The sequence below is a fragment of the Arvicola amphibius genome, chromosome 5 (genome assembly GCF_903992535.2).
Source record: "Arvicola amphibius chromosome 5, mArvAmp1.2, whole genome shotgun sequence".
Classification (NCBI taxonomy): domain Eukaryota; kingdom Metazoa; phylum Chordata; class Mammalia; order Rodentia; family Cricetidae; genus Arvicola; species Arvicola amphibius.
The window spans coordinates 68,353,647-68,377,584 of record NC_052051.1 but is presented as its reverse complement, the minus strand read 5'-3'; the positions used below and the strand labels follow the sequence as shown (position 1 = coordinate 68,377,584).

Below are 23,938 nucleotides of genomic sequence, written 5' to 3'. Positions count from 1 at the left end.
AAACAACCCAATTAAAAATAAGAGTATAAGGGGGCTGGAGAGATGGCTCAGAGGTTAAGAGCATTGCCTGCTCTTCCAAAGGTCCTGAGTTCAATTCCCAGCAACCACATGGTGGCTCACAACCATCTGTAATGGGGTCTGGTGCCCTCTTCTGGCCTGCAGGCATACACACAGACAGAATATTGTATACATAATAAATAAATAAATATTAAAAAAATAAGAGTATAAAAACAGTGTTCAGTGTACTTAGCCATTAGGGAAATGCAAAATAAAACTACTTTGACATTTTATTTTGCCAGAATCAGAGTGGCCAAGATAACAAAGCAAATGGTGACAAATTCTGGTGGGGGTGTGGGAAAGGGGAACACATTCTGCTGGTGGGACTGCAAACTGGTACAGTAACTACGGAAATTAGTTTGGTTTTTTTCCCCCATAAAGCTAGAAGCCGTTCTATCATGAAGCCTAGTATACCTCACCCAGGGCATATTCCCAAAGTACTTTACAACAGAGACACTTGCTTTTCCGTGTTCTTTGCTGCTGTATTCACAATACCCAGAAAGTACAAATAGTCTAGATGTCCATCAACTGGTCAATGCATAGCGAAAATGTGATACATATACACTATGTAATAATATTCAGCTGTACAGAAAAGTGAAATTCATAAGTAAATGGATGCAGAGGGAAATGATCATTTTGAGAAAGTTAACCCAGGCACAGAAAGACAAAAGCTACATGTTCTTTCTTATATGTGGGTATTAACTTTGAGTCTATCTTTAGATATGTGTGTTTAAATAGCCATAGAAGTCAGGAAACCTGTCAGGGGCCATGGGGGAACTTCAAAGAAGTTGGGATAGAATACAGGTGGTGTAAAGAAGCAAAAGAACTAGCAGAACATGAAGGGTTAAATAAAGTAAAGACGGGTGAGGTGAAGGAGGGAGTGTGGGAAAGGTAGCTAACGCTAAAGACCTTTTAAAAGCATATGGATGCCTACTTCTCTAGACACTGCCTGAAATATGTGCAGATATAAATAGATTTTTTTATTAAGAGTTTTCAAGTGTCTGACACCTCTGTACTCTGTATAAAAACATTACTGCAGGGATGCTTCAAAAATCTACAAAAAGTCAGGCAGTGGTGGTTCATGCCTTTAAACTCAGGAGGCAGAGGCAGGCAGACCTCTGTGAGTTTGAGGCCAGCCTGGTCTACAAGAGCTAGTTTCAGGACAGGCTCCAAAGTTACAGAGAAACCCTGTCTCAAAAAACAAAACAAAACAAAAAACAAAAACAAACAAACAAAAAAAACTATTCTACTAAAAGAATCTAAAGTGAAAAACAAGTCAGTGCACAGAAAGATTAAAAATAGCACATAAGACAGGAAAGAGGACAGAGGGAGAAAGAGGAGTCTCACTTGTGACATTTTTAAATGTCTTGAGTCTAGAGAGATGGCTCAGCAGTTAAGAACACTGCCTGTTTTCCTAGAGAACCTAACTCCATCCCTGGCACCCATAATGGCAGCTCACAACCATTTATAACTCTGGTTCTAGGGGATCTGACACCCTCTTCTGGCCTCCACAGACACCAGGCATATATATGGTAAACAGGCTAACATGTAGACAAAATAGCCACACTTAAATTTTTTAAATTAATTCTATTTTGAAAGCCAAGAATGGTGATACATACCTCTAGTCCCAGTACTTAGGAGGTAAAGACAGATCAAGAGTTCAAGGACACCCTCAGCTATATAGTGAGGTTGAGACTAGCCAGAGCTATGAGGCCAAAAGAAAGATTCTCTTCTGAGGGTTTAATGTCTATGCTTCTTAATATAAGTATAGTAGTTGATACTATAGTGAGTAGCATTTTCTTAATCGCCACACAGAAAAACAGTGTTTTCAGTATTACCATTTGCACGGAAAGCACAGCCTCACAGTTTACAGGTGTAAATCTGAACGTGAACCAAACAATGCAGTTATGAAAACGTAAGGGCAGAGAAAAGAAAGAGGTGTCATGAGGGATGTTAATGTCTTCTGTACATTAGGGATGTTAACCTCTTCTGTTCCGCTGTGGAGAGTGAGGGGCTGGTGCGGCCACACCATCTTACCTTCTAACGGTAAACACTGCTGAAACTCACCTCGAGCCTGGGAAGGGCCTGGGAGAATTATGCTTCCTTCTACATGTGTATCCTCTTTGAGTCCCACTTTGCATGGACATGCAAGGTAAAATGTCAACCTGTTTTCGTTTTGGAAATAAACAATCCGAAAAGAGCATTCCAACAGTGGCCGGGATGGGAGTAACTTTATCATGTGTCTCTGAACTTAGAAAAAACTTGGCACTTCCTTCAGTACATTTGATTTCCTCCCATCTCCTTGTTTTCAGCTAAAATGCCAAATTAGATGGCACTTATTCCAGGAAAGCTCTGCGAAGCCATTTGCAAGACTTACATTTATAGCAACCATAAAATGAGTAGTTAAGTCTGAGTAGAAGGACTATGCCGACTAGAGGATTAGAAATTATTCAAGGGAAATTGCAGGCACTCGTAGCTGCTAAGGGCCACGATGGGAAGAATTTTTGTCAGTTAGTGTTTGCTGCTAAGGAATGTCTGAATTAGTACATGCAGGGTGTTCAAAGGGTTTCGGGGGGGGGGGGGGGAGTCAAGTTGCTCCAGATAGCTTGCAAGGTTATACTGTCTGCAAATCAGTGATTTTTGCTTTATATCTCTGCACAGGGGAAGCCAGAGGACAAAGTTAGCTTCTTAGTCCCCAAGGACTCTGATCTGTTGTGAATAGCCAATGCCCAAGCTAGGAGGCTGGGTCAGAGATCTGAAACCCAGAGCCCTGCTAGAGCAAACTGATCCCTAAGAAGTGTCTCAATATGATAAATAAGAACTCTTCAAGCCGGTCAGGGAATGGAAAGTTAAGAGCCGGTGAGGTGAAAGATCAGGAAATTTATGACGATTATCTGCAGTCACACTGTAGAGTGTTTGAGGAGGGCTTAAGTCAAAGAGGCCCCGTGCCTGTAAATCTTGAGGCTGATATTAATACCTCTGCAAGTGTGTGTATACAGTGTTTCTGAAAAGATTGATTGCAAGGGCCAGTTCCCAGGAAAGACAAACAGGTAATTGGCATTTAATTAATGAGAATAAGCTCTATTAAATTAAAGACGTATAATCCTTGATTATTTATCTTCTTGTAGCCAGTGTGACAATCCACTCCTAGACTATTAGGTTGATGCTGGGTTTTTTTTCTAAGAAGCCAAACTAAACTGTCTGTTTAGACTGTATAAATAGGAATATGTTTGCATCTCAACCATGGGAACAAAACAGCCCTTGGGAAATAAGTTGGTATTTTGTAATAGAAGTGATTTTTTTTTAATTAAGTCCAGCAAAGCATCGTGGTACTATTAGATGTTTTCCATACATCAGAAGCCAGAGGAGCTGACCTGAGAGATGAAGAGTAGCGTGACCTGACCTGGAGGTGAGGCCTAGGTCTGGCTCCTATTAACTGGGCACCAATGGCCACGTTGTTAAAGGTCTGAGGTTCAGTTTTTGTTGTTGTTGTTGTCTGTTTGTTTGTTCATCTTCAGAAATGAGAAAACAATACCAACTGGAATTCTTTCTTTTAAAAATTGGTGATGTCTATGCCCATGCTCCGTTGCCAGTTGCGGACACTGCTCAGAAGTGTTGGGCCTGGACCGACAAAACGGCTCAGAGGGTAAACCTACCTTTTGCCAAGACTGATGACCCCAGCATCCACACAGTAGAAAGAGAGAATTGCTTCTTGAGTTGTTCCACTCAGCACAAAATAAAGAAATGAAACCTTAAAACTATATTAATCCTCTTCTCATCACTTTCTGTTTTGTAGTCTAGGATGATAATGGGAGAATAATTCCAGACCAAAGTTAGAAGACTCATCATATTTTAATATTTACGGTAGTAATTCACGAGTATTTGGAGGTGCTGGCAAAGGATGGCATGCAAACCGTGAGTGGAAGAGAAAAGCCAGAACTGGAGCAATACAAGCTGACCTCAGTGTTGGGAACCACAGCAAAGGCAACTCACGGAACAGGAGCTTGTCATTTCAACAGCTGTGTTAGGAGAATTTCCTCTCCTCCCCCTCTGCACTCCTCCCCACCCACCCTACCCCTTTCCCCCTTGTCCTCTCCATCCTCATCCTCACCTTCCTCCTCTTCCTTCTTTGTTGTTGTCCTTTAGAGACAGGATCTCATTAATATAGCCAGGTAGTTTAGAAACTCAAATAATTCTGCTTCGGTCTCCTGAGGGCTGGGATTACAGGTGTGCACCGGTGTATAATTGCATTTTTTGAACCAACCATATAGCGTATATAATATTTAACTCCAAAGGAAGCATCAACTTAAGTCTCAAACATAAATCTAGAAATCATTCACAAAGAACAAAGCAGAAAATTCTCATACCCCAGAATGAGGCAGATTTCTGATCTATGATATCATACACATAATCATGAAAGAAAATGTTAAGCTGAATTTGATTAAAATAAAAATCCTGCTGTATTAAAGATATTTTCTGAGAAATAAAAAGGCAAGATATGAACTGAGAAAAAAAATACTGTCAAATGGTATGTCCAAAAGGATATTGTAACTAATCTATAAGGAAGGTTAAAATTCAATCATATCAAAATATGTAAAATACTAATAAGCACTTTAGTGAAGAAGATAAATGGATTTTAAATAAACAACAATAATGTTCAACATCATTAGTTTGAGGGAAATACAAATTTAAATTAAAAACAGTGAGCTATTACCATATGCCTATTAAGATAGCTAAAAACATTAATTAACCAGTTAATCAATTGGCAGAAAATGAAAATCTGACAACATCAAAAGCATACAACTATGGGATTTCTCATGTTTTACTGACTGTAACAGAAAAAAATGAAGCCCCTGAAATATTTTGGCAGTTTCTTAACCATTTGAACATATATTTACCGCATAGCCCAACAATTCCACTCTCGGGTATTTACCCTAAAGAAATAAGGACTTTATGTCCACACAGAAATAAACATAAAGACACAGTGTGTTCATTCATATCACCAGAAAACGATTTAAGTGTATTTCATCAGGTGAATGGATAAATAGGCTACAGTGTATCCATATGATGGATTATTCATTGTAAATTTAAAGGAGAAAACTATTAACATATATAACAGCATAAAGCTATGTCATAGGCATCATTCCGAGTAAAGGACGAGGCCTCTAAAGCGTCCATTTGCAGAAAGACAGTGCTCTAGTGATCGCTGGTCACCAGGGGTTCAGGCAGAGCAAAGGATGGCTGCAAAGGCATGGCAGAAGAGTGTTGAGCCGAAAAGACTGATTAGCATAGCGTATACAGACGTCCGCACATGTATTAAATACTGAGAGCAACATCCCAATAAGGTTCAGTTAAGCTGTAGGCAGAATTTAAAAAAAAAAAAAAATAGAATAAAGTAAAAGGGATCAAGGGATGTAAAAACTGATTCCTTCAAAAATAATCATTCTAGTTGTGATAAATAAGACATAATAGCCTTGCATCCTTTGGCTATAGGCTTAAATTTATTTACTTTTATTGGACACATATTCACTGAACACTGCCTATGTGTCCAGGTTATTTTAGAGGCAGGAGATTAACTCATTATAATAAGCACTGGTAAGATCTAACATACTATGAATGTGTCAGAAGGCTAAGTGCTCTGGTGAGACTGGTGGAAAGTGGGAAGTTGTGGTACCATGTTATATAGGGCAGTCATGAAGAACAGCTGGATCACTGACACAAAAAGCAGAAGTGCAGGGGGATGATGGCTCAGTGGCTCAGCGTTTGCTCTGTAAACATAGCCCGGATTCTGTTCCACAGCACCCACAGAGAACAGCCAGGTGTAATAGCCTGTATCTAGTCCAGCCCTGGGAAGGCAGAGACGTGTGAATCCCTGAAGTGTGCTGGCCAGCCAGCAGAGCCGAATTAGTGAGCTCCGGGTTCAGTGAGAGACTCTGTCTCAAAAGACAAAGTGGAGAAGGGCAGAGCGAAACAACCTGGTGTTGACCTCCGGCCTCCATGACACTCACGTGTGCAAGTAAATGCATATACCACACCTGCACCCACATAAAGAAAAAAGGATGCAGATAAGAAGTGTGATGTTAGCTGGAGCTCAAGACCCCACACAAGCCTGATAAGCCTCGTTAAAACCTAACACCAGATCCCCGGCGAACCCTTCTAGAACCCCAAGGTTTCAATAAGAAATACAACGTGAAACCATTGGTATTGCCCAAGTCTCTTCAGGAAGATAGAATCTTTAAAATACACGAACGTGGATTTATTTGACTCACATGGAGGCCGGAGAGCCCCCACGATGGCCGTGTGTAGACTGGAAAGTCAGAATGATCAATAGCTGCTCATTCCAAAGAGCTGGGGGCCTCGGAATAAAAGAAAGGCCAATGATGCAGCGGAGCCCAAGGTCAAATCCCTGAAGCGCCCCAGAGAACCTTTGGTGAGGGTCCGTGCTCGAAGGCTGAGACACCTATTGAGTGATGTTTTACTCTTTTGGCTTTTTGAGGGACCTACCACCCAGCTGCCAAATAAATCACACACAAGTCTTATTATTAGTTATGAATGCCCAGCCTTGGCTTGCTTCTAGCCAGCTTTTCTTAAATTATCCCATCTATGTTTTGCCTCTGAGCTTTCGTCTTTCTCTGTTTATGTATACCTTACTTTACTTCTTTCTTCGTGGCTTGCTGTGTAGTTGGGTGCCTGGTCCCTAATATCCTCCTCTTCTTATTCTCTTGCTCCTCCTACTTCTCTCCCGGTTTTCTCCTATTTATACTCTCTGCCTGCCGGCCATGCCTGTCCTGCTCCTGCATCGCTATTGGCCAGTCAGCTCTTCATTAGACCATCAGGTGTTTTAGACAGGCAAAGAATCGCGACTTCACAGAGTTCAACAAATGCAGCATAAACAAAATTAACACACCTTAAAATAATATTCCCCAGCACACCTAGAATCTGGGTTCCGCAAACGACAGCAACAGAAAAATAAACACTGAAGAAGCCGGTATCGGGGGGAGTACACTTCCTGCTCTTTGACTAGTCTTTCCATCAGGGCCCTTCTTTTTCTGACTGGTACTGCCCAAATTCAGGGTGGGCCCTCCACTTCAATTAGCTGGCTCCCATGCCATCTGCTCTGGAAACTCACAGACACACCCAACCAAAGGCCTGACGAATTTCAGGACATCACTCAGAGCAGTCAGGTTGACAGCCTCAATTTATCATAACAGTCACCAAGCCAAACTGTAAAGATTTGCTTTAGTTTGAGGTCAAGAAAAAGGTAATTCTCTATACCAGACCTCTTACTCAGCACCAACATGAAATATGGTCCAAAAGTCTTGTGTGTTGGAGACTCGTGTTAACCTAGAAGGTAAAGCTGAATTTACCTATCCAAGAACCACAGGGGCTGTGGCCAGCCTGTGGTGTGGGCCAAAAGAATCACTTTGCTCCTTAGCAAGGAAACGAAAGAAGGAGGCAACAAGCGGCTCTTCAGGGAGCACGTAGGTGTAGTGGGAGAAGGAACACTGCCCCTGATGGCTCGAGGTGAACCGGTGAAAGAGAAACAGCTGTAGATGGGAGGTTCCCAAATTCTAGGGGTGAATAGCCTGAGCATTGGTAGCTCAGAAGAACTTTAGGGGAGACAAGGTCTAAACAAAAAGATGTTGGTACCCAGGTGCAGATGGCGAGATGGAGGATAGGAGGACTGGAAAGAAACGGGTGATGGATTGCAACCTACACCTACCCGCTCCCTGAAGAGCCGCTAGTTGCCTCCTTCTTTCCTTTCCTTGCTAAGGAGCAAAGTGATTCTTTTGGCCCACACCACAGGCTGGCCACAGCCCCTGCGGAGCTGGTCATCTGCTTCTCTCTCAGGACATCATTTTTCTCTCCTCCTACGGACCCTCCTGGAGCTTGGCACACTTGACATGAAGTGATGAAGTGCTCGCCCATCTCCTTAGCCTCTCCTGGGCCACGCTCTTTCCTAGACTTCATCTGAGACAATCCAAAGGAGCGTGTTCCTTTAAGAACCAGTGGCCAGCAGGGACTGGCTTCCTGCCAATATGGAAAAGTAGAGAGGAAGACATCTAAAGCCCTGTTTGAAAGCTGTCATTTTTTTTTTTTTAAAGTGACCTCAGATGGAGTGATTAATCAAGAAGCAATTCCGGAGAAAAGCCATCTTCTTTACCTACTTAAATCTTCCAGGTTAAGTTGTATTTTAAGCTCTGGATTATTTTTAGACAAGTTTGTCACTGTTGCCTAACCCAATGTTAAAGCAATTATTGTCTGCAAGGGTCACACAGAGTTCAGTAGAACTGGAAAATTCACAGTCTTTAGTATTGATGGGGTGAGCAGCCTGGTCAGGGTCTTTTCCTTAAAGAGACAGACCAATGAGAACAATCAATATGAACAGAATCACACGTTTTAGCTTCAAGAAGGGAAGCCCATTCTCTTTGTGACCTCTGGCAAAGACTCTGAAAGCAAACAAACAAACAGAAGGCAGCCAATCCTTGCCTTCCACAGGCTGGTGCGCAGAAAAGGTTGTCGGTTAAAGTAAGTGAGACATCTGGAAAGTGGAGGGGGCAGACCTACTATGTGCTGACCTGACAGTCATCAGCTACTCTAAGCAAGTTGCCTTTGTCCTCACGCCTGCTCCATTGGAGCTGTCGTGTGTGCACTGCGATTATATGCGCTTTTCAGAGGAGGAAACCGAGCCTTGGGGAAGTAGCCTGCTCAAGATTAACTCTCCTACTAACTACCAAAGGCAGATTAGGAGCCACATCACCCTGACTACGAGAGGAAGACCTTCTTCTGCCAAACCCAGCACCACATTCGTACAACCAAAGTGCAGGGACTGATGAGGTGGCTCAGTAGAGGATCAGAGTTCTGTTCCCAGCATCCAAATGGTGCCTCACAACTATGAAAATCTGATGCGAGGGCATTTAACTCCTTCTTCAGGTCTCTGCAGACCCACATACACAAAATAATAATAATTATTTTTTGCAAAAACCAAATAGTTCAAAGGGGGTTGAACTTTTCTTAGAAGTCTAGGAAATACATATTGTGAAATTCGTTTCAGACAACCTTTCCAGTTTGGCTTCTGAATTGAAATAATAAAACAACAAAAACCCACACTTAAGAAGAAAAATGGCATTATGTCACTGAACCCACATAGCACACACACAGTTAAAATGTTTCAAATACACAGCAATTGTCGCATTTGACAGAGGCAGAGCTGAGGTGTGTGGGGCTCATTTTCCTCTTTCACGGGCAGTGTATTGTGCCTGCGATTCAATTCCAGGTATTTTGATGGACAGCCACAGGGACTGTGGCCCCCCTGACCTGAGTAATAAAACTCAACACCTACCCCATGTTTGCTCTGTGGATGTGAACAGTGTGGAAGGGAGGATGACTGGCCCTCAGTGAGACCAGTTCCCCTCAAGCTTGTGTCTCTCAGAAGGCTTAGACAAAGCTGCCAGGCTGCCTTCCCAGGGAGGCCCTTTATGAAGGTAACCAGAGTCACAGGGCCTGAGTTTCAGACTCCCTCCCCCAGGCTTCTTTGAAGGGTTAGTTCCTTTTCCTTTGCTTCTGGGGCCTGCAGCTCGTCTGTGGTGTGACTGCTGTATTTTGCTTTAATTCCTTAATGTCCCAGTTGTCCAGCCCCTTTTGTCTCTGAAGTTTGCCGTTTGTCCTGTCCAGGGCTAGAGTTTATTTCCACATTCACTTGAAGTGGGGTTGCTGGGGGGTAGTAGTTACTTAGTTACTTTTCTCAGCCCTGAAACAAAATAACCAACCAAAGCAACCTTGGGAAGGAAAATTGATTTACCGTTTTGGTTTCATTCTGTCGTAGCGGGATGGCAGGCAGAGCCGCTCACTCCCGGGCAAGAAGAATTTGTGGCTAGTGTTTCTCAAGTTTGGGTGGATGAGGAAGCAGAGAAGACCAGGATAAAACCCACAAAGGCCCACGATCTTCTGGGACTTGCCTCTTCTGGCTGTGCCAAAACAGCATCAATAGCTGTGTACCAAAAGTTGAAACTTAAGAGCCAGTGGAGGGCGTTTCACAGGCATGCACTGTGTGAATAGCACTGAGACCACCATTAGCAAGAAACTGACATCTAAGGAATAAGAGAGATCCTACAGAAGAGAAGCGCGGCGCCCATTGAGTAGCCAGCTCCCACTGCTACACAGGTGATGACATGGGCACCTCCATCTTTGAACCCAGCTGATATTACAGCCTAGGACTTCTACATGAATGAACAAAGGCCAAAACAGTATAGCAACCTCAGTTCAAACCGCAGAAACAAGAAAAAGAATTGTTTTAAGTTAATATCCTTTGCGGTGTTGTGCTACATGGCAGATGCTGACCGAAACTGTCCCTTTGAGGAGGAAGGCAGGGCACCTTTGATTGCCCACTTTGCAGGCAATCAGTAGCAGTGATGTTCTTTTTGACACAGGGTTTCTCTGTAGCTTTAGAACCTGTCCTGGAACTAGCTCTTGTAGACCAGGCTGGCCTTGAACTCACAGAGATCTGCCTGCCTCTGCCTCCCGAGTGCTGGGATTAAAGGTGTGCACCGCCACCGCCCTGCACAGTGACGTTCTCTTAAACCCTGTCTCCATTAACATAAATTTCACCCTGATGATTAGATTAGAATACTTAGGACTTGAATATTTCTGTCCATGTTTCTGAAGAACCATGCAGGGTTGGAGAGACGGCTCAGTGACTAAAGTGCCTGGTGCACAAACCTGAGAGCCTGAGTCTAGATCCCTCAGCACTGTGTAAGAGCAAAGCATGATGGGGGAAGTAGAGGCGGGAGGATCCGCGAGGCTTGTTTGCATACACACACATGCACTGTACTGTACATTATATTGGTAAATTGTCGTGTTCTATTGAGCTCACTGAGAAATGGACTCCGGAAGCTAGACTTCGTCTTCATCTCCATTTCAAGCCCGAATGTGTTTGTCTCAGCGTCGTCCAAGGCCTCTTGTCTGGGAGTGGGCTCTGGAAAGAACGACATAAGCCCAAAAGTAAAACCACTGTGTCCTTGAGAACAGCTAGCAAGTCAGCTATTCCCAGCAGATGTTCCTGTGTTTGTTCCATGATATAAAAGTGCCTGGAGTGGGGAAAAGAAGCCAAAAGTTCAGCCACGGAAAGAAACCCCATTGGGAACTACAGCCGACTGACTCCCCTTGCTCAGCTGGCCTGTCCTCACTATTGTGAATGACTGTTGCGACGTGTGATTTCTGTCTGCTGCTACCTGTTCTCCCCCGAGGGAACTCTGAGGACACTCACCCAGGATTCTTTCTTTTGAGAATGCCAATTGCCTTAAAGGGTCTTTTCCGGTGGATTTCTGCTGGTGGCTGAATTTATGATTTGATAGTTTTGCCACCGACATATCTACTACTGACTTATTCTTTTATTTTGACTTGCTACATACTTAATCAAGTCACTCATTCAAAATTCAAAATATGGCCATTGTAGATCATTCTCTGAACTGTACAATAAATGCACACACAGGGCCACACGCACAGGAAAGAACAGAAATTTCAAGGCAAGGTGAAAATCTAAATAAATATTTGTTTGAACATTGGTGAAATGTAATGTTCCAACTATTTGCCTGCATTTCTACAAAATATATTTGACAAGACCTGTTACATTGAGTCAGTGATACAGGGAAGTGATGTAAGGTCCATGAATACATTAAGTGGTTCTGGACATTGTGGATAGTGGGAAACCAAAGAACTCTGTATTTGGCCATTGAATTTTACTTCAGTGCCCCAGCACTTACCTCAGCCTGTCAGAAGTTCCATAAACCAGAGCAAAGGCAACTAGTTCTGCAGAGAAGTCGTGAACAATAGAGTACATTCTAGAGAAACAGAGAAATGTGGGGACACCAGTGCATGACGGGATATGTAAAAGAGACCGTTAAGGATTATTGAAGTCTTCACTGACTAATTGAGAATTGCTATTATTTATTTTTTGAGACTTATTTTAACTCAAATCTCATCTGAAGAAAGGAGCAAGGGAGTTCCAGAATTTCTGCACATTGGATTCACAAACACAGCCAGCAGATTTGATGACACTGGAGAAGGAAGGCTGGCTACAGAAGCTTAGCAGATCTCACGAATTCTCATTCCACATTAACCTCCAGAGAACAGGCGATTCCCCGTTCACCATTTTTAAATGCGTGTGTTGGTCAATTGTGCCTGTGTGGATCTCTTTGTTTGGTTCTCTCTCTGTGTGTGTATGTCAAGTATGTTTGTTGATTTGGCTGTATACCTAATTTTAGTTAACTTTCCCCTGAATCCAGTGTAAGTTGTTCAAGGGTTGTGTTGAAGAAAGGGGTCGGTTTTCCTGATGGGAGGTCATGAGGATCATAAACTAAACCTGTGAATCACTTCTTTGAAGCAACTGCTTGGTGGAAGGGCTCTGTTAAGAACTGAGATTGCCCTTAATTTAATCTAGCAGAGTTGGTTCTCTGGAGAGGTGCCAAGGGGTTGTTTATGGGGATGGGGAAGTAATCAATACACCATCAGGGAGACAATTTAAGTCATGTTCATCTTAAGGAGGACGGGTTTTCCAGAAGGAGCCCTGTATAACAATAGAGACGGGGAGGAAAAAGAGGCAGGCAAGAAAAGAAAGAAAGCAGCAGAACATGAACATTTTTGTCCTAACAGTAATGAACACTGATCTTTCTAAATAGATGCTTCCTGTCAGAGTTACTGCACCATAACACAGAGGTTTATTAAATGTCATTCCAGCTTCATGCATTTCTAGTCATTCATATGGAACCAGGCAGTGAGTCCCTGGCGTGACACCCTCCAAGTGGCTCACCCATTGCTGGGAACTCACAAATTCCTGTTGCAGCCTCAAATGCTCATCCACCTCTGGAAACTCCTGCGAAGCTTTTGTTCTCGCTGTTACAAATGCCTTGGCGTGGATCCACCCAGATGTTTTAGACAGTGTATGGGCAAAGATAAAAAGCAATTGAGGACATCGACTGTATATTGGTGTATTCTGAGTGTATTTGTTTCTACACTTCAAAAATAAAATATTCAGGAGTGGAGCAATGGTCCAGTGGTGAAGAGTGCTTATTGCTCTTGCAGAAGATCCCATTCAGTTCCTAGCACCCAGGTTAGGAGCCTCACTCACCTGGAACTTCAGCTCTGGGGGATCAGCTGACCTCTTCTGGACTGTGCAGGGACATGCACCCACATGTACAAAGCCACACTTTTGCAAACATATAGACACATAATTTTAATATAAAAATAAATCCTTTAAAGATGTAATATTGGCAAATGTTTTAAAAATTAGTTTTTAAAATGTAAAATAAATCTCCCTGACTCCTAGTGTATGCAACACCTTTCCAGAGACCCTTCTGGAAGGCGATTAAAACTGTCTTCTAAATTAGCCTTCTGGACAGTGCTACTTCGTATTCTTTCCACTTAGATCTCATTCTCCGAGTCCCTATAGATGAGCCTCCAGATTTCAGTGCCACCTAAAGACCCTTCTACGTGAATCCATGTTGCTTCCAGGCCTTTTCCGGTTGTTTGTTGTTTGTTTGTTTTGCTTGGTTCTGTCTTTTTCTGATAAACCTTTTGAGCTTTTTCCAAGGCACTGAAGACAAGAGGACAAATCAGATGATCCTTGCCCCCGGGTGCTTCACAGTCATCAGCAGAGTAGAAACCACTTGTTGAGATCCAGGAAGGAGAGAGCCTATCCTTGGTGGAACGCTGAGGAGGATGGGTAAATGCACACGTGTACATTCAGGTAAGAAAACCGAAGAAAGCTGAACAAGGGTCCAGCCTGTGCCGGCTGGCCCTTCTCTAAACCTTATCCTTCTCTACTGACAAAAGTTCCCTTTTACCCTTTCTCTCCCAAATCCTCTAAACAGCCTCCAGCAATAACTGCAGACTTCTCTCAGACCTAAGCCACACCCTCTCCCCACGGGCTGTTTGGATCTTTCCGTGGGAGAATGGCCAGTCTCCCCTGTTTGTCCCCGTTCTTTCTAGAGTCCAGGCAGGCTTTGTGCACCTGCCCCTGAATTGTGTGTGGCAGTTGCAGTCTGGGAGCTGAGTGGCACAGCAGGTGCCGCCCGCCTGCAGACAATTCCATATTGCAATGGAGCATCGCCACCAAAGCTTATTATCTAGGGCAATAAAGTTTGGGATTAGGGGGATTCGGGATGATTGTGTGATTCTCCACAAAGCTTATCTTCTAATAGACCAGCTGCTTTATTAGGCTGCCCCCACCCACAGCAGGCCCTTCCCAAGGCATCCAGAGTCCCGGGCAGCAGAGGGGGGCCTTGAAGGCAGCAGTGGGAGACAGCTGCGGGTATCATATCACCCTCAGTCTCCAGCTGCGAGTGTTAAATTACAGGCGGCTTCCAGCTGGGCACACCCCAGACCCTACCTTCTTCCCACAAAGCCAGCCCAGGTCATTGTCATCCTGGGCATCTGTCAAGGGCTGCCTCCCCCCCCCAGCCCCACCCCCACCCCCGCTGGTCCCTACCTCTGAACCCTGAAAGAGGCAGGCCTGGGAATTCACTTGCTTTGAAGGTTGTCACTGTTGCTGTTCAGAGTGTAGAGGACTGGAGGGCTTTAGAGAAGGGGGCACCGTGGAAATTCCCGTTGCCAATGGCACGCTGCTGGAACCGTTCACAGTAAACAAGAGATTGTACAGGATTGTACGGGAGTGTAGGGGTGTACACAACAGAACCTTGAAGAAGCTATAAGCTTAGCCAGTTCTGGCAGATGTGTCCCAGACTGGAGGCTCATTAACTCTGGAGTGGTCCCGTTGGGGTCACTAGCACTGACTCCTGAGTCCTGCAGTTCAGTTGCTTTTCTGAATAGTGAGTGTCCCATAGTGGGCAGCACTGAAGCCACTCCCAGTTCTTATCCCTCTCTAAGAGGCTGCTTGGTCCCCATTCTCTATCAGATGATCATTGCAGACGTTTATTAGCAAGCACTGATGAGCATGCCAGGGAACCCGGAGGGTTTACAAATATACTTCAGGCTTAATGAATGTTTTAAATGCTATATTCTGCACAGTGAACTTCGGTGGATTCTGACATACACATAGCATTGCTTGTGTGTGTGGTACTGAGTGTAGGAAAACTTTATTATTTATTATAACGTTATTCAGCCACTGTGATGCTGTGCACGGGGGCTGTGGAGTTGGTCTTTGTGTCTGTGCATTATTCAAAATAAAGGTTACTGTAGGGTTGGTGAGAGGTCTCTGTGGATAAAGATGTCAAGCCTGATGACCCAATTTTGATCCCTGGAACTAACATAGCAGGAGAAAACTGACTCCCACATGTTGTCTTCTGATTGCTACATGTGTGCTTTGTTATGGTATACTTACGCACACAAACACATACAAATATGTGTTTTTAGATAGATGGTGTGTTTTAGATGCCAAACATGGGCTGAGCACCAATAATCTAAAGATGCTGGGCCGTGGTGGCACACACTTTTAATCCTAGTATTTGGGAGGCAGAGACAAGTGGATCTCTTGAATGTCAGCCTAGTCTACAGAGCAAGTTCCAGGACAGTCAGGACTATACAGAGAAAGCCCTTCTTGAAAAACAAAACAAAAATAATAAAAACAAAGTCTAAAGCCACAAGTTGACCTGACTTCACATATAAAAGCCTGATCTCACCTTATGGGTGGCCATCAAAATGCACACAATTATTGTAAAAAGTATGTCCAGGCTAGGTACATAAGACATGTATAATATATAAAGAAATCATGGTTTTAATCTAAGTACCATCTCCAACATATCTCATTATGTGCACTAAATATGTGTGTATATGCAAATATCCCAAAGTCCAAATCGAAACATTTTCTGGCCTCAAGAATTTTTAATAAAGGATACTCAACCTATATTGAGTTAAAGATGAGTTTGAAAAATTTTGTGTGTGTGTGTGTATGTGTGTGCATGTGTGTATGTGCACACATGCACATATGTGAGCAGGCTATGAAGTTAAACATGCTAGGGTTTAAGTCTGTTTCCTTCACTCTAAGTTGTGTGGCCTTTCTTTTCCTATGTAGCATCTAGTGTATGCTTTTCAGGACTGTTCTGAGGGTTAGAATTAGATGAGGGGCAAGCAGGTGGCCAACATTTGGCAGGTACTCAGCTAGTATTGGTTGCTATTTTTATCATTACCATTGGCTTTGCTGTTTTTATCATTTGTGATCTGTAAACACATTTATTAGTATGGCCCACATAACTGTCCTAGAGTAACTAGCAGAACCGTAGACTACGAACCTATCACATTCATCAGAATGCTTTATCTTGTGAATGAACTTGAGGGCAAAATTAGAAACTGGAACTACAGCATGAATTGTCAAAGTTCATTTTATTTCAGTTCTCATCATTTATTTTATGCCCAAAAATCTAAGCACAGATAGGCACTGTTCTAGGTGCTGAGAAAACAGAACGCAAGAAGTTTTAAATCCTTGATTCTCTGGAACTCAAACTCTATTGGAGAAAGAAAGAAAATGAAAGGGAAACTAAGTTATTCAAATATAATTTTAAATTTTAAGGCATCTGATGAAGAAAATAATGCAATGAACAGAGTATAAATTGCCTGGGACGATGAAGGGGCACAGAGAATAAAATGCAAGGAGGGAGATTAAAGACAGACTGTGACAGGAAACTGTGAGAGAAGACCTACGTGATGAGGACAAGACCTCCTCAGGAAGAGCCAGGCAGAGGGGCCTGTGCAGTTTGTAGGCAGAGAAGCATGAAAAAGGTCTGTGTGGTTGAAGCAAAGCAGCCAAGAGGAGGGGAGCCCTGGCAGACTCTTTCACACCTCCGTGTACCAGAGAGACAGAAGGAGACTTGAGTCATTGCATCATCGCAGGATCTGCTTATTGGGAAGGCCCACAGAATGCACTTGCGTGATGGGTCATTACCAAATCAATCAACAGAAAGTTCATCAGTCATCAAAACAGTTTAATCAGCCTGGGCAGTAGGAGAGTTAAGCCGCAAAGATCCCAAACATTGATATACTATAAACAAGAGGCCAAGGAGGACGTTTATTGATGACAGACTCACTTGGATTGAGGCTGTATCAACATTGCATTCTCTACCAACTCGTGGCCTTTAGGCTCCTGAAATAATACCAAGGGCAACCCTAAAAAATCTTTAGAGCGGCAAGAGGTTATATCTGATGATCATTTGGATTTGCTGCCATGCCGGCTGCTCCTTTTCTGTCTCTGCCTCCTGTACATACATCACAAACTTTACCTCAGTATCTTGTCTTAGGGAATTCGATTTTAATAGGTTTACACAGGAAACCTGCTTAATAGGAAAGACGATAAATAACTTGTCTTCTCTACTTTGCAAAGCTATTAGGGAGTCACATGGAAACACATTTTCCAGATTCACATGTATGTCTTGTTATCTTGATGACAAATTCTTGTCAGTCTGTGGCATACAGGAGAGCACAGAGAAATGTCAGTCATCGGGAAATCTGGAGTTTGATTCTGGCTCTAATTCTAACTAGTAACACAAACTCTGAGAGGATATTTAATGTTTCTGGATTAAGTTTTATTTAATCATATGTGCATTCAGTAACACCTCTCGTGACTGAAAATCAAACTGACAGCAGATTGGATACTTCCTAGTCCGCTTGAAAAGCTGCTCACAGTGCAGAATGAAGTTTTCTTTTGAAATCGTATTAGTTCGTTTCTGCTGGGACTAAATACCTTACAACTTAAAGGAGAAAGAGTTTTTCTGAGTGTATTGTTCCGGGGATGCAGTCCTTCATGGTGGGGAGGGAGACAGCAGGAACAGTAGAGACTCGGGGAAGCTATCTCCAGCAGGAAGCAGAGAGCAATTGTTTCTCCTGGGGTCCATTTCTTCTTTCTGTTCTGTTCAGAACCGTTAGGCTGGAAGTTTCCGGCAAAAAGATCCACCCCGTATCCGGGTAGAAGCCAGCGTTTGCAGAAGTCACAGACAGGGCAAAGAGGTTCCTGGCAGAAACCCGCACTTACAAAAGTCTGTGCAAAACACTGGGCAAACCGGACACTTAGTACCAGATTCCAAAGTGACCTCCAGACTCAGGACACCCTACCAGACCCTCCAACTCAAGCAATGCTCTAATACTTTATCAAGCATGACACTGCCTCCCACCCTCCTCCTTCAAAAAGTCCCTAACCTAGTCCAGCCACAGGACTTCAGGGACCTCCTGCTGTGAGACCCTGAATTCACCCAGGAGTAACTAATCTCCAAATAAACCTGGCTTTTACTTTTTGTTTTGTTTTACCTTTATCCGCATTTATTTTATGATGAATTTATTCATGTGCCATAAGGCTTTGTTTCTTCAGTTTCTTCTGGGATATGTTTTTCTTCTGTGCACCCTCCTTTTCTGGCTATGGAACAATGTGTTTCTTTTCAGCGAGGAGCATCTCGATGTGGCAGGGGGAGCTCATGTGTGGGTTAATCTGGCCGTGCGCTCTGTAAGGTCACTGACGCATCTTAGGTGCCTTGTTCCCTGGATGTGTTCAATGACGAGAGACTCTGCATCTAAACCCTTCAGTTCAGCGCTGCTCTCTGCCTTTTAAAACATATGCAGCAAAAATTCAACACTCTTTTTTTTTTTTTTTTTGGCCACCGACCCTGTGTCCAGCCCCAGTGTTTGGCCCCGGGCGCTCCTACCTCCTCCACCGTTGTTCCATTGGAATGGGACACACTGCTCCACCGTTGTCCCAATGGCACCCATTGCGTCTTTAAAGTAACGTCTTTCAGATACTTGGTGGCTTTTTGGATATGCATACCTTTGATGGCATGGGCCATTTCATAGCTGTTTGTAAAATGAACCCGAAGGTTTGATACTCTTGATTTGCATGATGTTGTAGGGTTCTCTAGGTTGAGAGAGTAGCGAAACATCTTCACAGGTCACCTCAGGCTGCTTACAGGAAGAACTAGATTATACTTTTAAAAATATATATTTATTTATTTTTACTTCCAGACCTCAGCATTCCCTTTCTTTTCTCCTCCAACCCACTTCACCCACTTCCCCTTTGCTCTTCCCCAATCCACCCCTCCACTATATTCGCTCAGAATGGAGCAGGCCTCCCATGGGCATTGGCAAAGCATGGCATATCAAGCTGGCTAAAAACCAAGCACCTCACCTTGTATTCAGGCTGTACAAGGCAATCTACCATGAGGAACAGGTTCCCAAGATCCAACCAAAGCACCAGAGGCAGCCCTACTCCCTTCACCAGGAGTCCCACAAAAAGACCAAGCTACACAACTGTCACATAATAAGCAGAGGGCCTAGGTTGGTCCCATGCAGGCTTCCTGGTCGTTGGGTTAGACTCTGAGTTCCTATGAGTATAGCAGGACATTCTTGTCAGACTTTCTTCGGATGGTCAGCCTGCAAATACTGACATGAGGACTTCTTATTAATTATGAAAGCTTGGCCTTTAGCTTAGGTTTATTACCAATTAGGTCATATAACTTAAATGAACCTGCTTTTATTAATCTACATTCTGTCATGTGACTTTTTACCGCTCCTCCATTCTGTATGTCCTACTCCCTCTGTGTCTCGCTGGTGTCTCCCGCTGTGCCAGATTCTAACCCTGAGTTCCTCTATGTCCAGAAGTTTCCCTGTAACCTCTCCTGCCTTGCTATTAGTCATTCGGTGTTTTATTAAACCAATCACAACACAACAACACTTCTTCAGATAGTGTACAAATATCCCACAACATTTCCCCCTTTTGTCCAGATAAAAAGGAAAGGTTTTTAACTCCAACATAGTAAAACTATATATAATATATACAATACTATATATAATTATCAGGTAAAAATTAAATTCACAATGCCCAGTCCATTTGTATTTGGTATATTCAGAGAAAATATTCTATTATCTATCCTATCTTGGTGAGTTCAAAGTTTTATACCTAAACCACTTTCTATGATAACTTATATTACCAAATGAAATATATCTTTTTAGATCTTAAAACATTTTTTTAGGTAAACAACTTAAGCTTTTAAGTCTGTCAACCTTGTAATCTTTACACCTCTTATGTAAGTTTCTTTTCTGAATTTGGTAACAAGGAAAACCATAAAACTATAACTATTTTTTTTTTTTTTGGTTTTTTTCGAGACAGGGTTTCTCTACAGCTTTTTTAGAGCCTGTCCTGGAACTAGCTCTTGTAGACCAGGCTGGCCTCGAACTCCCAGAGATCTGCCTGCCTCTGCCTCCTGAGTGCTGGGAATAACTATCTATTTTTAAACCCCAGTAGAGACCTGAGAAGGATATAATATCACCTGAGTAAACAGGAAGTGCAGAACAAAAATCTTCCGAAACTATAGAAATGACAAAGATACCTGGCTGACTGGACAGTCACTCAAGTTTCCACTGCAATGTTGGGGCATCCATCTGTGGACCAGAGGCATAAAATATCTGACAGACTTTTCCATAAAGCAGAAAATTTTTGAAGGGCTGACCTACCTTGTCCTGGCAAAGTTGAGCAGTTTCCTTCTTTTGTGTCCTGCTTGTCCAATTTGTACAGCATACTGTCAGCAGTTGAGGCAAGGGCAGTTTCTTTTCCAGTGGCTAACATTGCCAGAAATGAACGCAAACTCCATATAGAGGCTCATCAATGTTCATCATCTTCTCTGAAGTAGATTGACGCTACAAGGAGAAGACATATCTCACTGCCTTATGTTATTAAAACATCTTAAATGTCATATTCTGTAGGCCTCTTAAATGTTTGAAGACAATCTATCTAATTAAAATATATCTCTGTTTGACCTTGAAAACATACCTAACATGACTATTGGTGTGGGGAAATTCTGTATTCTGTCAATTATGTTTTAAATAAACACTGATTGACCAGTATCCAGGCAGGAACTATAGGTGGGACAACCAGACAGGAAGTAGAGGTAGGGCAATGAGAACAGGAGAATTCTTGGAAGTAGGAAGCTCCCTCTCCAGTCCTGTCCAGACACCAAAGAAGCAAGATATGACCTGTCCTGCTGAAAAAGGTACTGAGCCATGTGGCTAACATACACTAGAATAATGGGCTAATGTAAGTTTTAAGAGTTAATAAGAAGCCTGAGCTAATGGGCCAATCAGTTTATCATTAATATAAATCTTTGTGTGATTTCTTTGGGACTAAATGGCTGTGGGACCTGGTGGGAGGACAGAAACCCAGACAACAAATAGGCCCTCATGTTACAACTATAAGTTTGATTGTTAAAGATGACTAACTACTAACCTGCATTTCTTAATTATCCTAAATAATTTACAATAATAACTTTGAAGGACTAGAACTTTATATTACATTTTTAAATGTGCTGAATAGGTACAATATCTTACAGTGCATTGTAACAAAAATAAACTTAAATTTGTATCAATATAAAAATTACCTTAAACAAGAATAGAAACATAGAGTATGCTATAATAAAAATAATTTTAAATTTGTATCAATATACAAGAGTCTATACCAATGTAAAATATTTGAGATTAATAGTTGCTTTTTAGTTTAAAAGTAGATAAGAAAATCTACCCTTTGATCCTATCATTGCTATATCCCTCCTTTTTCTTTTCAAAAAGAGTTCCTTGAATCCAGTCTCTTTTGCTTCATTTTTTTTCCTGAATATAACCAATAACAATTTGTAACTATCCCTCCTAAATAATGAAAAACATCCATAATCCATCAAACAACCAAAAACCATCCACCCCACCTCTTGGGGATATGGGCATCATATTTTTAAAATTACATCCTATTGTCTGAGTGTGATGACATATTTATGGGATCTTGAGAAAATTGAGATAATGGTCCAGTCCTAGGAGGACCAGCTGTATTATTCAGTATTTATATTATTTAGTATTCCAGTCTTGGTGTGATTGGAAAGAACAGGGCTTATCTGAAGTCCTGGCTGTGGTAGTCTGTGAGACTGGACAGTCTCAGATAGCTTTGAGTTTGTTCTGTGTTGCAGGAGGCTGCTTGTTCATTTCCCAGCTGTCCAGACTCCCAAAATAATCACACAGAAACTGTATTAATTAAATAACTGTTTGGCCTATTAGCTCTAGCTTCTTATTGGCTAGCTCTTACATCTTAATTTAACCCATGTTTATTAATCTGTGTATCACCACGTGGCTGTGGCTTATGGCAAGGTTCTGGCTACATGGTGTCTCCTGACTCTGCCTTCTTTCTCCCAGCAACACTACTGAGTTCCTCTCTGCCCAGAAGTTCCCCCTAACCCCTCCTGCCTAGTTATTAGTCATTGCTTTTTATTAAACCAATCACGACAAATCTTTACAGTGTACAAATATCCCACAACACAGGAGTCAGGCTAGCTATTTCTATGAGTTTTCTTCTGATATCCCTGACCCTCCCCCCCCCATTCCTACAATCCCTCCTTCTTCTCTTCAGCAGTACTCTCCAAGCTCGGCCCAAAGTTTGGCTGTGGGTCTCTGAATATGCCTCCATTAGTCAATGGATGAAGGCTTTCTGCCAACAACTGGGATAGCACCAGTCCAATCACAGGGAGTGGCCAGTTTATGTTATGCCTCCACTGTTGTCAGGAGTCTTTTCTGGGGCCATTCTTGCAGACTCATGGAAGTTTCCTTTGCATCAGGCTTCTACCCAACTCCAAACCCCCCCTTTCCAGTCATTTTTCTCAATACTTTTTTCCTCCCACACCCCCAACCCAATCCCTCAAGTTTCCATGCCCACCCACCCCCAGTTCATCCAAGAGAGCTTCTCTATTTTTCATGCATAACCCCTGTAGCCCCTCCTTATTACCTAGCCTTTCTGGGTCTGTGGATTTTAGCATGGTTATCCTTTATTTTACAGTTAATATCCATCCACTTCTGAGTGAGTACATACCATGTTTGTCTTTCTGGGAAATCAATATGGTGGTTTCTCAGAAAATTGGGGATCAATCTACCAAAAGATCCAACTATACCACTCCTGGGCATATACCCAAAGATTGCTCAATCATACCATAAGGACACTTACTTGTTCAATTATGTTCACAGCAGCTTTATTTGTAATAGCCAGAACCTGGAAACAGCCAAGGTGTCCCTCAGTTGAAGAATGGATTAAAAAAAGTAGTACATTTAAACAATGGCATATTATTCAACTGTTAAAAATGGTGACATCAGGAAATTTGAAGGCAAATGGATGGAACTAGGAAAAAATCATCTTGAGTGAGATAACCCAGGCCTTTTATTTTTTAATTTGGCTCAATTGAATTTATTGCAGTGGCAATGGAGAATCCATTCAGGAACACCACTCTGTGGAATGGTGTTAGGGGAGTCTTCACACCACAGCTAACCCAATTTAACCCCGCCCCACAGACATGCCCTGAGGCTTGTCTCCTTTGTGATTCTAGATTCCATCAAACCAATGCCATTATTGGAAAGGCTGAGGAAGGAGGGACAGGAGTTCAAGGCAAACCAGGGCTAGATAAGGAGATCTTATTTCAAAAATAAGCAAATTCCTAAACTCATGAGACTTTTTAGAAACATTTGAAATTGGAAGGGTTCCTGTGCACTAACAACAAAGAAATAAGATTTCGTTCTCCTTGAGAAATGGGATTATAAGTCTGTGCAATCATTGTGACATCTACCACATTATAAGCACTCAAAATTGATGTTTGCTGAAATAAAATTGAAGCTATTAATTGTAACTATTTTCCATAAAGGCAGAAAACTCAAAGATTCAAGCAGAATTCAGTGAATACCTAAGCCAGTTAAGGCAGAAACAAAGAATCTGATTCCCTGAAAACTGTAGCAGTAGGACAGACACTTACTGATAGTCAGTGACACACTGGTGACATGCACTTTGAAGAGATAACTAGCTAGTTGATGGGGTACATGCTCTGTTTAAGAAGGAGGCCTTTTATATAGCTCAATAATAATTTCTGTCAACTGACCA

General features: G+C 42.5%; 1 pseudogene; it reads right to left on the bottom strand.

The window, feature by feature from the left end:
- Window positions 1-18,334: 18,334 nt before the first annotated feature.
- Window positions 18,335-18,929, bottom strand: LOC119815395 (annotated as a pseudogene).
- Window positions 18,930-23,938: the final 5,009 nt, after the last annotated feature.